Source organism: Agelaius tricolor, unplaced genomic scaffold (genome assembly GCF_023055355.1).
Source record: "Agelaius tricolor isolate 1412-34295 unplaced genomic scaffold, bAgeTri1.0.p SCAF_103, whole genome shotgun sequence".
In the NCBI taxonomy this organism is placed as follows: domain Eukaryota; kingdom Metazoa; phylum Chordata; class Aves; order Passeriformes; family Icteridae; genus Agelaius; species Agelaius tricolor.
In genome coordinates this window covers 135,094-150,701 of record NW_027269363.1, presented here as the reverse complement: position 1 = coordinate 150,701, position 15,608 = coordinate 135,094, and the positions used below count along the sequence as shown (strand labels likewise).

The 15,608-nt window shown below is 50.3% G+C and overlaps 1 protein-coding gene across 5 annotated transcripts in view; it reads left to right on the top strand.

Moving 5' to 3' along the window:
- The window catches only part of GJC2 (gap junction protein gamma 2), a 49,107-nt gene that overhangs the window by 23,488 nt on the left and 10,011 nt on the right, over positions 1-15,608 (top strand). Inside the window, exon 1 of one of the 5 annotated variants that reach the window (XM_071419271.1) lies at positions 13,307-13,868. The exons of the other annotated variants lie outside the window; for them this stretch is intronic. The gene's annotated coding sequence lies outside the window, so the exon portion shown is untranslated. Of the gene's footprint in view, positions 1-13,306; positions 13,869-15,608 lie in introns of those variants that run through there. 5 annotated transcript variants of the gene reach the window in all.

The window sequence follows — 15,608 nt, the reverse complement described above, 5'->3', positions numbered from 1 at the left end:
TTGGTCACTCTGTCAACAGGGGGCACATCCCTACCTGCGCCCACAGGCCTGGTGCTTCCTTGGGAAGTGTCAAGATCTTTAGCTGCTCAGAGTGACCCTGAGAAAAGTTCAAAAGTCTCTTTTCCCTGCCTGGCGGTCGAAGAAGGAGTCAGAGCTCTTCATTTCTCGGTCTCAAGGTTGTTTATTGTGTCTTATCTATAAAAAATTTTCTCCTGCCCTGCCGAGGTCCATCCAGCAGGACAGACAGAGGCACTCTGCCTGCCCCCAGGGCAGGGTTATGTCTTTATACTGAAAACTACGTGTGCAATGTTTACAATTACTTTCCAATACCTATCACCTATGTTAGACACTGAGCTTCTACTCTAAACCAATCCAAAAGTGCCACCATCACAGCAGAAGATGGAGGCCAAGAAGAAGAAGAAGGAGAAAGGCTGGACACTCCCAGTTCCCTCCATCTTGCCCCCTGAACCCCCATACCAGAAACCCTAAAATCGACTTTTCCACCCCATGATAACTTCACTATTATTCTACCTAAACTGTCATGGCTTGCTGGTCTTCATCCAAGGTTGGTAACTTGCCCCACAGGTCATAATCAAAACCACAGGGGTTTTTGGGCTCTGTGCCAGGGTGTCTGAGACCCCTGGCAGGGCTCTGGGCTGCTCAGGACAGCCAGAGGGATGTCCTGGCTCCTGACAGGGAAGATCTCTGCATTCAGGACCAACCTGAAAACAAAGACCGAGCCCTCATCCCCTCTTGTCTCAGGCTGTGGATCAGCCCTGAGCACGGAGCGTTGCTGGCTTGGGCCCACAGCCACGAGCTGCAGCTTCCCCTGTGTAACAGGCATGGGAAGGCTCTCCTCCTCCTCCTCCTCATCCTCCTCCACCTCCCTGCCCTCCCCTTCCGCCCCAGTGTGCTCATTCATGAAAAGTTCCCAGTTGGAAGGACGTGAGGAGGGGAATTGGTGTTGGCGCGTTTTTTCCCGCGCGCCGGCCAAGGGAGGTCGTAGGCCCAGAGGGATTTAATCTTTGTTTTCACAGCTGGATTCCACATTATCCTTGCTTCTCTCCAGCTTTTTATTGCTGCTCATTCGCCAGAGCAACCTGTAGGGAAGCAGAGTGTGTGCTGGTGTGGGGCACAGCCTGCTGTGGCTGCCCAGGGACAGTGAGGGGTGCTGTCCCTCACAGGACTGGTGACCTCCCCAGGACAGGATGAGGAGCAATGGCCATGAACAAAAACACAACGAGTTCCACCTCAACATGAGGAAAAACTTCTTCCCATGGTGGGTGGCAGAGCTCTGGAACAGCTGCCCAGGGAGGGTGTGGAGCCCCCCTCTCTGGGGACACCCCAAACCCACCAGGATGAGTTCCTGTGCCACCTGTTACAGGTCACCTGGAGCAAAGAAAAGACTGGTGGAAGGCACAGCTGAATGAAGCTTCTCCCCCAGCTGTGTCCAGCTCTGGCCCCTCAGTTTAGGAAGGACATTGAGATGCTTGAGCACGTCCAGAGGAGGCAACGAGGCTGGAGAGGGGCTGGGAACACAAACCCTGTGAGGAACGTTTGAAGGAGCTGGGGGTGCTCAGCCTGGAGGAGAGGAGGCTCAGAGGTGCCCTTATTGCTCTCTACAACTCCTGCAGGGAGGCTGCAGACAGGTGGGGCTGGTCTCTGACAGAACCAGAGGACACAGCCTCTAGCTATGTCAAGGAAGGTACAGGTTGGATATTAGGAAGAAATTTTTCACCAAAAGAATAATAAAGTACTGGAATGGTCTTCCCAGGGAGGTGGTAGAATCACCATGTCTGGATGTGTTTAAAAAAAGACTGGCCATGGCACTGGGTGCTATAGTCTGGCTGAGGTGTTAGGGCATGGGTTGGGCTCGAAGATCTTGGAGGTCTCTTCCAACCTCATTATTCTGTGATTCTGTGACCCTGCCTGAGCAGGGGGGTTGGACTGGCTGATCTCCAGAGGTCCCTTCCAACCCCAACAGTTCCAGGATTCTGTGATTTCATGACCCGTTCATTAAGGATTGAGGCTGGAAGGGATTGTGCGCTCCTGCAGTGCAGCCGCATGGTGGATCCTGTCTGGAGGAAGGTGCCATCCCATAATGGTCCCCTGAGGACACCTGGCTGCAGCCCACATCTCCTGGCTCCTTTCATCCTTGTCCAACCAGCTTGGTCCATCCTTTGTTGGGACAGGGCAGGGAGCAAGGCTGGGATCATCTGCCTTGGCCTGAAGTGTGATGGTTTGGGGGTGTTGGTGTAGGTTTGGTGGTGTTGGGTCATTTTTCATGGTGCTGGTGTAGGTTTGGTGGTGTTGCTGTACAGTTTGGGGGTGCTGGCATAGGTTTGGGGGTGTGGTGTAGGGTTTGGTGGTGTTGGGTCATTTTTCATGGTGCTGGTGTGGGTTTGGTGCTGCTGCTGTAGGTTTGGTGGTGTGGTGTGGGTTTTGTGGTGTAGGGTAGAATTTGTGGTATAGGGTTGGTGATGCTGGTATAGGTTTGGTGGTGCCAGTGTAGATTTTTGTAGTGCTGATGTAGAGTTTGGTGGTGCCAGTGTAGATTTTTGTGGTGCTGTGGTGCAGGGTTTGGTGGTGCCAGTGTAGATTTTTGTGGTGCTGTGGTGCAGGGTTTGGTGCTGCTGGTGTAGGGTTTGGTGGTGCTGTGGTGTAGGGTGTGGTGCTGTGGTGTAGGATTTGGTGCTGCTGGTGCATGGTTTGGTGCTGTGGTGTAGGTTTTTGTGGTGCTGGTGTAGGGTGTGGTGCTGTAGTGTAGGGTTTGGTGCTGTGGTGTAGGTTTTTGTGGTACTGGTGTAGGATTTGGTGCTGTAGTGTAGGTTTTTGTGGTGCTGGTGCAGTGTTTGGTGCTGTGGTGTAGGTTTTTGTGGTGCTGGTCTAGGGTGTGGTGCTATGGTGTAGGGTTTGGTGTGCTGGTGTAGGGTTTGGTGCTGTGGTGCAGGGTTTGTCCAACAGGCAGGTGTGTGCTCATGCCCACTGTGGTGAGGGGGTGGGGAAGGTGCTGCTGGAGCCCCCCTGGGTGCCCAAAGGACTCCAGCACTGCAGCTCTCAGGCCAGCCTTTGCTCTGAGCAGCAGCGTGGCCCAGGGCCAGCTGGCACTGGCTCCATTCCCATCTGGATGCCAGCCTGGGGACACCTTCCCCATGGCACTGCCCCACTCCTGAGGGGAGAGAGGGACCCTGACCCAATACCCCTGCAGCCCTGCAGCCTTTGGGGATGATCAGACACATCGTGTCCTGTTGTATTTGTGGGGTGCCCCATGGCAGGAAGGAATGATGGATCTGACTCCATGTTCTCAGAAGGCTAATTTATTATTTTATGATATTGTATTATATTAATGAATACTATACTATACTAAAGAATACAGAAAGGATACAGACATAAGCTAAAAAGATAAAAGAAGGAATGATGAATCTGACTCCATGTTCTCAGAAGGCTTATTGATTATTTAATTATACTATATTATATTAATGAATACCATACTATACTAAAGAATACAGAAAGGATACAGACAGAAGGTTAAAAAGATAATAATGAAAACTTGTGACTCCTTCCAGAGCCTTGACACAGCTTGGCTGTGATTGGCCAAAGAGTCAAAACGATTCACATGAAACCAATGAAACAATCACCTGTTGGATAAACAATCTCCAAACACATTCCAAAGCAGCAAAACAGAGGAGAAGCAAATCAGATAATTATAGTTTTCCTTTTTCTCTGAGGCTTTTCAGCTTCCCAGGAGAAGAATCCTGAGAAAAGGGATGGTTCCAGGAAATGTGATTCTGGCAGTGTCCCTTCTTGGCACGGGGGACGCGGGGCTGTCCAGATGTGAGGCAGGAGCTGCTGACCTCTGCACGTCAGCGGGTGGGGACCACCTATGTAAGCATGTCCAGGAAGGTTCCTGTCCCTGTTCCACCCCTCAGATCAGACCCTCCTCAGATCAGGACCTGCAGCCCTGGCTGATGCTCCAGCCTGGAGCTCTGGAAGGTACTGTGCTGCTCACCCAGCCCTGGGCTCTCCTCTGGGCTTTTCTCTCTCTTTGCATGCAAACCTGGCTGTGTAATTGAGTCTGTGCCTAATTACCTAAGGGGTAATTAAATATTTGCTGGTGATATCTGTGTAATGAAATATCTCGGTGAGCAGAGTGGGAACCTGCCCTGGTCGTGCTGGGAACCCGGCCAGGAGGGGAGGAAAGCACTTGTGGAAATGATGTTTCCTATTTTTCCTTACTTTCTGTTGTGTCTGTTATCTAAGAACAGTTTGGCAAGACCCATCTGCTGCCTTATTTTTCATGCTCGAGTCTCTGTCTTCCCTTTTAATTCCATTTAGGTCTAATTAGTAGTGAGGAAAGGGGCCACGAAGTCACACCCGAGTGTCTTGGATCTGCTCTGGCATTTTCCTTCTTGTCTCCATAGAATCCCAGAATGGTTTGGGCTGGAAGAGACCTTAAAGATCACCTCATTCCAAGCTCTGCCAGGGACACCTTCCACTACCCCAGGCTGCTCCAAGCCCTGTCCAGCTTGGTCAGGAACAGCTCCAGGGATGGATGGGGAGGGCACAGCCTCTCTGGGCAACTTCTTGTTGTCTTCAATATAATTTTAAAATTTAATTTCTTTACCATAAAGATTTTATTACCATGAAGAAAATCTGGTGTCCAGGGCTGAGCTCAGGAGGATATTTTGGTGATTTGGGGTGGCGATTGTGCAGCAGATTTATCTGGGGAGGGCACAGCCTCTCTGGGCAACTTCTTGCTGTCTTCAATACAGTTTTAAAGTTGGTGTTGAATTGCTTTACCATAAAGATTTTGTTACCATGAAGAAAATCTGTGTCCAGGGCTGAGCTCAGGAGGATATTTTGGTGATTTGGGCTAGCGATAGTGCAGCAGATTTATGTGGGGAGGGCACAGAGAAGGGTTTCTATGGTGGAGAGAAGGGTTTGACAGCTGTTCCCAGCCCTTGTCCCTGTTTGCACAACACTTGGATCATGGAGCAGCCTCACTGTTATGGCTCTGTCTGACCTGACAAGTCAGAGGCTTCTCCAAAGCCAAAAGATTGGGAAATAGATAAAACAGATAGCCCAGCAACGAGTGTTGGAATCTGCAGAAAGATCTGCTATTTCAGATATGATGGTTTGGGTAAAATTTTGTCTTATCTCACAAGTCCTGCTGCCTGAGCTTCACCTCAGCTCCTGCAAGCAGAACCTCTGTGGTGGGTGGGGGGTTTGAGAGACCAGAGGGATGGAGAACCTCTCCTGTGGGGAAAGGCTGAGAGAGTTGGGATTGTTCAGCCTGGAGAGGAGAAGGATTCAAGGTGACCTTGCAGCCCCTTCTTGTGGCTAAAGGGGCTCCAGGAGAGCTGGAGGGGGAATTTGGACAAGGGGGATAGAGATTGATTGATAGAGGGTAGCTTTAGATGAGATATTAGGAGTAAATTCTTCCCTTTGAGGGTGCTCAGGCCCTGGCACAGGGTGCCCAGAGCAGCTGTGGCTGCCCCTGGATCCCTGGAAGTGTCCAAGGCCAGGCTGGATGGGGCTTGGAGCACCCTGGGACAGTGGAAGGTGTCCCTGCCATGGCTTTAAAGATGGGCTTTAAGATCCCCTCCATCCCAAATACACCTGGGATTCCGTGATTCCATTGCTGGCAGAGCAGGCTGAGCCCCAGAGTGTGACTCAGCACCCTGAGGAGGTGACACACCCAAGCAGGACCCTGAGGAGGGGACACACCCAAGCAGGACCCTGAAGCTGCTCTCAAGCCCAGCAGCTGCTCCAAATGAGCCCCAGATTGTCCTCAACCACCTCAGGGCTGTTTAGAGCAGCAGGACATGAGCTCTGCCCCAAGGATGGTGTAGGGCAGGGCAGTCCTCAGTGGTGCCAGGGTCTGGCCAGGGCAGTGTGAGGGACCATCCTGAGGACCTGGCAGAGCAAACAAACCTGGACCTGATGCAAACACCTGGTCTGGGTCCTGTTCCTGGACAAATTGATGGAGAACTTGCTCACTGTAAGCTCCTGGCCCTGTTAGAGTTGAGAGGTTCCTTTTGGTTGGCAAATTACAGATATTTTTGCTTTTGTAAAAAATTAGAATCATTAGAAACATAGAATTGTTTAAGATCATCACCAGGCAACCCAGCACCATCATAACCATCCCTCAACCACATCCCCAGGTGTCACATTCAAACAGTTTTGAACACTTCCAGTAATGGTGACTCCACCACTGCCCTGGGCACTCTGTTCTAGTGTTTTACAACTCTTTCTTGTGAAGAATTTTTCCCTAATTCCCAATCTAAACCTCCCCTGGTGCCATAAACTTGAGACCATTTATTCTTGTCCTGTCACTTGTTCTCCAAGAGAAGATAAAAACATTAAATGACTTTGGACCGTTTCTGATGGCTGTCCTGGCTGGGTGTGAGCAGCTCGTGCCATCTGCTGCAGTGTCTGACATGGATGAGGAGTGTGCTGACAGAAGTGACACCAATCATTTTTTCCACTGGAACTTCTGGGGGAAAAAAAAAAAAGAGTCAAACTCTCAGGGTCAGCAGCTTGGCTGTGACATTGCAAAGCATTTTCCACACATAAAACCACCCCAAACCTGTGAGAATTGCAGGTGTCTGCAGGGGGAGATTGGTGGGGAAAGCTGGAGGAGGTGTTGAGCTTTCAGAGAACCATGGAATCATGGAATGGTTTGGGTTGGAAGGGACCTCAAAGCCCATCCTGTTCCACCCCTGCCATGGCAGGGACACCTTCCACCGTCCCAGGCTGCTCCAAGCTCCATCCAGCCTGGCCTTGGACACTGCCAGGGATCCAGGGGCAGCCACAGCTGCTCTGGGAATTCCATCCCAGCCCCTGCCCACCCTCCCAGCCAGGAATTCCTTCACAATATCCCATCTAAACATTCTCTCTCTTTCACTTTGAAGCCATTCCCTGTGTCCTGTCCCTCCACCCCTTGTCCCTGGTCCCTCTCCAGCTCTCCTGGAGCCCCTTCAGGCCCTGGCAGGGCCCTGAGCTCTCCCTGGAGCTCCTTGTGAGCATTCCCAGCTCTCCCAGCCTGGCTGCAGAGCAGAGGGGCTCCAGCTCTGTCACCTCCATGCCTTTCTTTGGGAGGGTGCCAAGGACTGAACTGCTCCACCTCCACTCTGGGGGTTGCTGATTTATGCTCAAGCTGTCCCTGAGGTGCTGCTGCTCCCATCCCCTTCCCTCTTCCCACACTGACATTGGGAGTGGGGTTTTCATGCTGCTGAAAAATAGGGGAAAATGTTCCTTTCACCCACTTGGCACCAGTCAGGGACCTCACCCAGCAGCTCCTGAATGCAGCTCAGAAGCTGTGGCTGAACTTCCACCCTCTCCTGACCCCTTTTTCCTGGGGCTCTTCCAAGCTCCCTCCATTTCTGCCCGTCCACAGGTGTTGGGGAAATAAACCACCAAACCCACACCTTGCTGGAGCAGCCAAAAATGTGTCCATTTCCCTTTTTATTTCCAGCATTCCCTAACCTCTCCCATACACCCTGACCCTTTTCCACCTGCATTGAGGCACTGCTGGATGGAGGAATGTCCACATGGACAACAGAGGGAGGAGGAGATGAGCTGTGAACTTTTGCACAGCCTGGGGATGGATTTCCTCTGATTTTAATTGAATTGTTTAATTTTTTTTTTTCATTTCTTTTCACTCTTTTGTACACGTTCAGGAAGGTCTAGAGCAAGTCAAGCCTGGCTTGGCTTCACAGGGCTGGCAACACCGAGTGGAAATTTTATTGCTTCCTGTTATGAGAGCTCAGGGAGGCAGGATGGGATTCCAGGAGGAACAGGGGCAGCTCCAGCTCCAGGGATGACCCTGATGGGTGGGGTTGGGGATGGCCTTTCATTCCCACTGCTCCCACAGCTACTTCAGGAAAGGGAAGCAAATAGAGGAGGGAATAATGGCTCAATTGGACCTCTGGCTATGGAGGCAGATGTTTTCTTTGGAGCAGGAGCAGATGCGGGGGGAAAAAATGCTACAAAGGGCTTTGCTGGGCCACATCTCAGAGCTCCACCTGAGTCCCTTCTTGCCATCCCTCAGTGTCATCTCATTGCCATCTCACCGCCTCAGACACTTCAGCAGAAAGGTTCCCCTCAGAAAAATTAATGTGTTTTTTTCTCAACACTGAAATTTATCTCAGGAATGTGTCCACGGCAGAGAAATGTTCAGCTGGGAAGGGCTGGAATAAATTGCTTCTGCTCTCCAGCCTGGGTTTAAACATTTCCTCTGGGCTTTTGTACTTTAGAATATAAATCTTGTTGTTATTTAAGCATATCAGATAAGTTTTTAGGTCATTTTCAAAGTGAAGTGCTTTTACCTTTCTGCAGTGATCAGCCAGTGATATCTGAAGGAAACTTTCCCTGTTTTTCAGCAGAAATGTTATTTATTCTGCTAACAGCCCTGGCTTCTGGCTCCAGGCACAAACCAATGCAAACTTCACAGAAATTCCATTTTCTGACCTATCTTTGTGCTAACTGAGGCATAGCTGTGGTCCAAATGTCATGGCAGCTCAGAGCCAGAGTTTACATTTTCAGAGTGCATGAAGGAAAACATCCCTCACCTCGCTTTCAAACAGTCTTACATTATTCAGCCAAAATCCCCACGGGCTTTGGAAAAATGTGTAAGACCAGATTTTCCCTGTTTCATCCTTGCAAAGAGCCAGAGACCAACCACATAATTCTTTTCCACATCAAAACCTTCTTAGGTTCATCCAACAGAGCTGGATGCAGGATAAAAATCAACCTGATGATGAATAAGTAGAGATTTTGTCTTTCTGTCCTTGAAGTGACATTTGCATTGGGGTTGGCATCACCACTGCCCTGAAAGGTCTGAGCAGAGTTTTTGTGATGAAGCAGATTTTAGCAGCAGACCCTGGCACAGCTTTTTCTGCTGCTTGTAAATTGGTTTTTTAAAGAGAATTAAGGTTCTGGCTGAGTTCTTCGGATGCAAGCCCTGATTAGCCCCAAATCTTGGAGAGCACCCAAAGCTCTGTGTGAAGGAGGGGAGAAGTTTGCACAGCTGGGATGGGTTTGGTGTTAAATCAGGGAATTTGGTGGGACTGAAAATGAGCCTGGAAGCCCTTGGCTGGCATGGGTGAGTTGAGCAGCACCAGGGCCATTCCCACCTGCTCACCCCTGCCTCAGTTTCCCAGCTCCTGAACAGCTCCCTGGGACAGCCACGCTCGTCCCTGATCCCCTGACCCATGGAATTGTTGGTTGGGTTCCTGTTTCATGAGGAAATTGCTCCTTCTGTCCCCAGGTGTGGCCCCTCCACCCATTAACCCAACCCCTATCCCAGGATGGGGCTCCCATCCTTGCTGGGAGCTGTCCCAAAGCATTCAGGAGATGTGGCCCAGCCCCAGCCCAGCCATGTCACTGGGGCAATGACAGGGCTTGGGTCACTGGGGACACAGGCTGGGTCCATGGGGACACAGCTTGGCAACCTGGGGACACAGCTTGGCAACTTGGGGACATATTTTGGGTTCCTGATGGCATAGCTTGGGTCATTGGGGACCCAGTTTGGGTTCCTGGGGACACAACTTGGGTCCTTAGGGACACAGCTTGGGTCCTTGGGGAGACAACTTGGGTTCCTTGGGACACAACTTAGGTTCTTGGGGACACAGTTTGGGTCCTTGGGAACACAGCTTGGGTTTCTGGGGACATAGCTTGGGTCCTTGGGGACGCAGTTTGGGTCCTGGTGTTGCTGAAGGCTCTGGAGAATCCAGGCATGAAGGAGGGGCTCCCGTGGGAGCTGGTGGCCTCTTTGCCACCAGGAAATGCAAATGGAGATGTCCCAGTGGGACACAGCTTGGCCCTCAGGTGCAGTGGAAGGTGTCCCCACCCATGGCCAGGGGGTGGAACTGGAGGCTCTTTAGGGTCCCTTCCAACCCAAACCATTCTGGGATTCTCCACAGGGCTCCGTTCACCTCTCAGCCAGGCACGTGCTGCTGGAAATGTCAAATTCTCAGGGCTGGCTTGAACCAAAGTGGTTGAAAATGAGCCCAAATCCTCTTCCAAACCCATGGATTCCCCCACACCTGTGTGCTCCTGGGCCAGCAGCTCTGAGAGCACAAGAGGGGGTGGAGGAAAGGAGGACACATTGAGGAAGGAGGTGTCAACCCCTGAAGCCCATCTTGAAGGGGGTGAAACCTCAGAGTTCCTCCCCAGATCCCTTTTCCCCATAACTGCCACCAAATTACTGGCAAATAACAACACAGTTCTGTAGATTTTTAGTCTAGGCAAAAGAAAAATAATATTTTCCACATCCCAATATTCCATTTTAGCTGTCCCTCTGCCACATTTTCCATCACAAATCCCTTTCAAAGTGGGTAGCACCCACAGCCACCAAAGGTGAGGATGAGTCCTGCATCCCACCTCCAAAAGTCAGGGGAAAAAAGTTTTTAGTGAAGTTAATCCAAGAGGATAAAGATAAGAACTAAAACTGCTGCTTTGCATCTTGCTCTCGCTTGGGGTGTTCAAACATTTTTGCTTCTCAGATGGGAAATTCCATCATCTCAAAACAACAATAGTCAATAAGGTAAAAAGATGGTGCTTTGAATTTATTCCAGTTTTGTCACATCTGTCTCAACACAGTGCGCCCTGTTTTAAAAACAGGCTTATCATTTGAATGCATACCTTCATTGCTTCAGTTTAAAAACTGAACAAATGAACACCCAAAAGAGGAAAATCAGCAAAGACAATGACCTGTCAGCACCATCCAGCCCAGAGCTCTGTAGCTCTGTGCTCAGAGTGGGTAATTATGGTCATTCCTCATTCCTGCTGTAGCAGGAGATGTTACACCAGGTCTCATTATCATTGGTGACAGCACTCCTGTATTTCCATAGGACATTTAAATAAATATGCACAGATCACTGCTCTGAAACACAAATGGTGCCTGGGGGAGAGGTGGCTTGGAGAGGTGACTGCCAGCAGCAGCCACAATTACCCAAAGCTCCATCACACCCTTTCCCCTCTGTCTCCTCTCTTTTGTTCCCATCTCTCCCGGCCAGGCATTGAACTGAGGATGCTGCAGGGGTGGGTTTTTCCCTGAACATTCATTTATGGCTCTGCCTCCTTGCCTGGGTGCTGGTTTGGTGATGGGAACCCCTCAGTCCCTGCCAGAGGGATGGCTGGAGCAGGAGCAGATGTTGCCTGGCCTGCCTGAAGCACAGATGCCCCAGAAATCTTCACCCAGCCATGAGAGCTGTGTGTATAAATAACCCTGATGGTTAGAAAGCAAAGAGCCTGGAAAATCTGCCTGACCCACGGGGCTGGGACCACGCTGAGCTGCCTTTTATCTCTGAGCTGAGCCTGGGAGTTGTTCTCAGCTGGTTATTTTTAAATAACCAACAGCACTTCCCTGCAGCTCCATCCTGCACCAGCAGCAGCAGGTGGGGCTTTCACCACAGCTCTGGGGTGGGAACGAGCTCTTGGTGGCCATCCCTGAGCACTGGTGGATGTCACAGGGTGTGGCTTTAGGAAGGAGCAGGTGTGACATGTGCTGATTGTGGGGGATGCACCCAAGGAACATCCACTGCCCCTGTGCATCCACTGGGAGATCTCCTGCCCTGGGGAGGGGGTTTGGAGATTCCCAGTCCTGGGAGGGGTTTGGAGATCCCCAACCCTTGGAGTGTGTGGAGATCTTCAGCCCTGGGGGTATTTGGAGATCTCCTGCCCTGGGGAGGGGGTTTGGACATCCCCAGCCCTTGGGGGGTTTGGAGATCTTCAGCCCTGGGGTGGTTTGGAAATCTCCAGCCCTGGGAGATGTTTGGAGATCTCCAGCGCAGGAGGGGTTTGGAGATTCCCAGTCCTGGGAGGGTTTTGAGATCCCCAACCCTTGGGGTGTTCAGAGATCTCCAGCCCTGGAGGGGTTTGGGAATCTCCAACCATTGGGGGATTTGGAGATCTCCAGCCCTCGGAGATGTTTGGAGATCTCCAGCCCTGGGAGGGTTTGGAGAAACCCAATCCTTGGGGGGTTTGGAGATCTCCAGCCCTGGAGGGGTTTGGAAATCTTCAGTTTTGGGGGTGTTTTGAGATCTCCAGCCCTGAAGAGTTTGGAGATCTCCAGCCCTGGAGGGGTTTGGAAATCTTCAGTTTTGGGGGGTTTGGAGATCTCCAGCCCTGGGAGGGTTTGGAGAAACCCAACCCTTGGGGAGTTTGGAGATCTCAAACCCTGGAGGGGTTTGGACATCTCCATCCCTAGGAGGAGTTAGGAGACCTTCAGCCCTGGGGGAGTTTGGAAATCTCCAACCCTGGGTTGGTTTGGAGATCTCCACTCCTGGGAGAGTTTGGAGATCCCCAGCTCTGGAGGGGTTTGGAGATCTCCAGCCCTGGGTTGGTTTGGAGATCCCCAGCCCTGGTGCTCTCCTCTGGAACCTCCCTGTGTCCTTGGGGAGAGCAAGCTGTCACTGTGCCACATGCTGAAGCTGAAGCATGAAGCCAGGGTTGTGGTAATTTAACTTTTTTAGAGGTTTATCCCCCAAAAATGCCTCCCAGACCCTGGTTTTCCTGGTGTGGCATATTCCCACCAAGGTGTGTTCATCCCTACACCTCACCCAGCTGATAAGGCTTTTCCTGCCTATCTTGGGTGACTAATTCCAAACAGGGAATAAACTTATCAGTGATGATAAGTGAGTAATTAGTTTATAACAGGAAACCTCGAGGAATGGAGCTGCAATAAAATGCAGCCGCTTCTTGCAAGAGCATCCAGGCAACAAGTTCCAATGAGCAGGAATTGCCTTTCCAGGTCCATTCAGGCTTTTTGGGCAGCCAGAGCTCTGAATATCCTGTTTTGTCAGCACCAGGGATAAAAGCTCCTGATAAACCATACAGTTTCCAACACCCCCTGTAATCCCCAGTGCAGATCTTCCCATGTTTTCTGCCCTCAGGGATCTGATCCTTGCTGGAATTTCTGTCCTGACTGTCCATTTCCACTCTGAGCACAGCAGAAATGTTATTTATTCTGTTAACAGCATTGACACCCTGAGCCCTGGTGCTGCTGGAACGGCAATGCCAAAGCTCCTCATGGATGGAGCAGCTGCTCCTTAGACCATCAGGGTGGAGGTTTCTTCTTGAGAACCCCTTGCCTCAGGCTTCCTGTGCATCCCCATCCCTGCTATCATTCCTGCAGCTGCAAAGAAGCCAGAAAAGTCTCTGTAGGTGCTCAAAATCCCTTTCCCATCCTTCACCTGCTCTCTGCTCCTTCCACCAGCTTGGAGAGAGGGGAATCCCCTCCTTCAGGGACAGGGACAGCTTTTCCTGGCAGTGCAGCAAAGCAGGAGCTTCAGGGCAGGTTTCCCCACTAGCGAGCTTCTTTTATTTTATTTTATTTTATTTTATTTTATTTTATTTTATTTTATTTTATTTTATTTTATTTTATTTTATTTTATTTTATTTTATTTTATTTTATTTTATTTTATTTATTTTTCACTCCCAACGGCCAAGCAGCTTTTACCAAAATGCGTTTTCCACATGTTCCCTATTAGTCACGCTCTCAGCCTTTCCAAACCTCTCACCAGTGCCACAAGCTGATGCTATTAATTCACTCAAGCAGAATTCCAGGCGGCGTTCCTAAAACCAGCCCTGGCAGCTTGTTTGGATTTAAAACCAGTGCCTTTCTCTCTCCTGGAGTGGCTGTGGAGCACCTTCCCAGCTTCTCCCCAGGCTTGGGAAGGGTCGGGCAGGGGCTGCGGGCAAAGGCGGGGTCTGAGCGCCTTAAATAGGGAGCTCGGCTGGCCCAGCGCTGGAGCGGGGCTGGCCCGAGCTGCTGGGGCTTTATCCAGGGCAGGGAGGAGGGATTGGAGGCACAGGAATGCCGGTGGAGGAGGGAAAGCCACGGCCAGGAGCATCATGTCTCTGTAAGTAGATTTTTCCCCCTCCCTGTAGTTCAGGCAGCGTGCAGAACAGACTGACATCCAGCTAGCAGCTATTTATATATTTTTTTTTTCATTCTTTAGAGTGTTTTAGAGTCAGTTTTTAAAGTTTTCCCAGTTCCTACCCTGTGTGTGTTTCACACTCTGTGTGTCACCTCTGGAGGTGATGATGGATGACTGACTGAAGGGATTTCAAAGCCAAAGGGATGGGGAGTCCTTTCTTGGGGAGATAATTCAGCACTGATTTATATTTTTTATTTATATTTTTTTCATTCTTTGCCGTGTTTTACACTCAGTTTTTAAAGTTTTCCCAGTTCCTACAGCTGTGCCTGTGGTTGTGTGGAGGGGTCAGGGGGCTTTGGGAAGTCACTGTGGTCAGAATATCTCATTCCTGTACTGCTTTAGGAGTGTTGGTGCTTTGAGCCGTGCAACTCCTCCTTTGTAGCTGTTCTGAAGTGGAGCTTGTGCCCTGTGTGTGTTTAACACACTGTGTGTCACCTCTGGAGGTGATGATGGATGACTGAATGAAGGGATTTCAAAGCCACAGGGATGGGGAGTCCTTTCTTGGGGAGATAATTCAGCCACATCGATCTACACTGTAGTTCAGGAAGCATGCAGAACATACTGACATCCAGCTAGCACTGATTTATGTTTTTTTCATTCTTTGCTGCATTTTAGACTCAGTTTTTAAAGTTCTCCCAGTTCCTACATCTGTGCCTGCAGTTGTGTGGAGGGGTCAGGGGGCTTTGGGAAGTCACTGTGGTCAGAACATCTCATTCCTGTACAGTTCTGACTGCTTTAGGAGTTGGTGGTGGTTTGAGCAGTCCAACCCCTCCTTTGTTGCTGTTTTGAAGTGTAGCTTGTGCCCTGTGTGTGTTTAACACACTGTGTGTCACCTCTGGAGGTGATGATGGATGACTGAATGAAGGGATTTCAAAGCCACAGGGATGGGCAGTCCTTTCTTGGGGAGGTAATTCAGCCACATGGATCTGCACTGTAGTTCAAGCAGTGGAGCAAAAAGTGTGCAGAACGGACTGACAGCCAGCTAGCACTGACATCCAGCTAGCACTGATTTATATATTTTCATTCTTTGCTGCATTTTAGACTCAGTTTTTAAAGTTCTCCCAGTTCCTACAGCTGTGCCTGCAGTTGTGTGGAGGGGTCAGGGGGCTTTGGGAAGTCACTGTGGTCAGAACATCTCATTCCTGTATTGGCTGCACACAGTTCTGACTACTTTAGGAGTTGTTGGTGCTTTGAGCAGTGCAACCCCTCCTTTGTAGCTGTTTTGAAGTGTAGCTTGTGCCCTGTGTGTGTTTAACACACTGTGTGTCACCTCTGGAGGTGATGATGGATGACTGACTGAAGGGATTTCAAAGCCACAGGGATGGGGAGTCCTTTCTTGGGGAGATAATTCAGCCACATCAATCTACACTGTAGTTCAGGCAGCAGAGTGAGAACTGTCCAGAATGGACTGACATCCAGCTAGCACTGATTTATGGTTTTTTTCATTCTTTGCCATGTTTTAGAGTCAGTTTTTAAACTTTTCCCAGTTCCTACAGCTGCGCCTGCGGTTGTGTGGAGGCGTCAGGGGGTTTTGGGAAGTCACTGTGGTCAGAACATCTCATTCCTGTACTGCTTTAGGAGTGTTGGTGCTTTGAGCAGTGCAACCCCTCCTTTGTAGCTGTTTTGAAGTGGAGCTTGTGCCCTGTGTGTGCCACCTCTGGA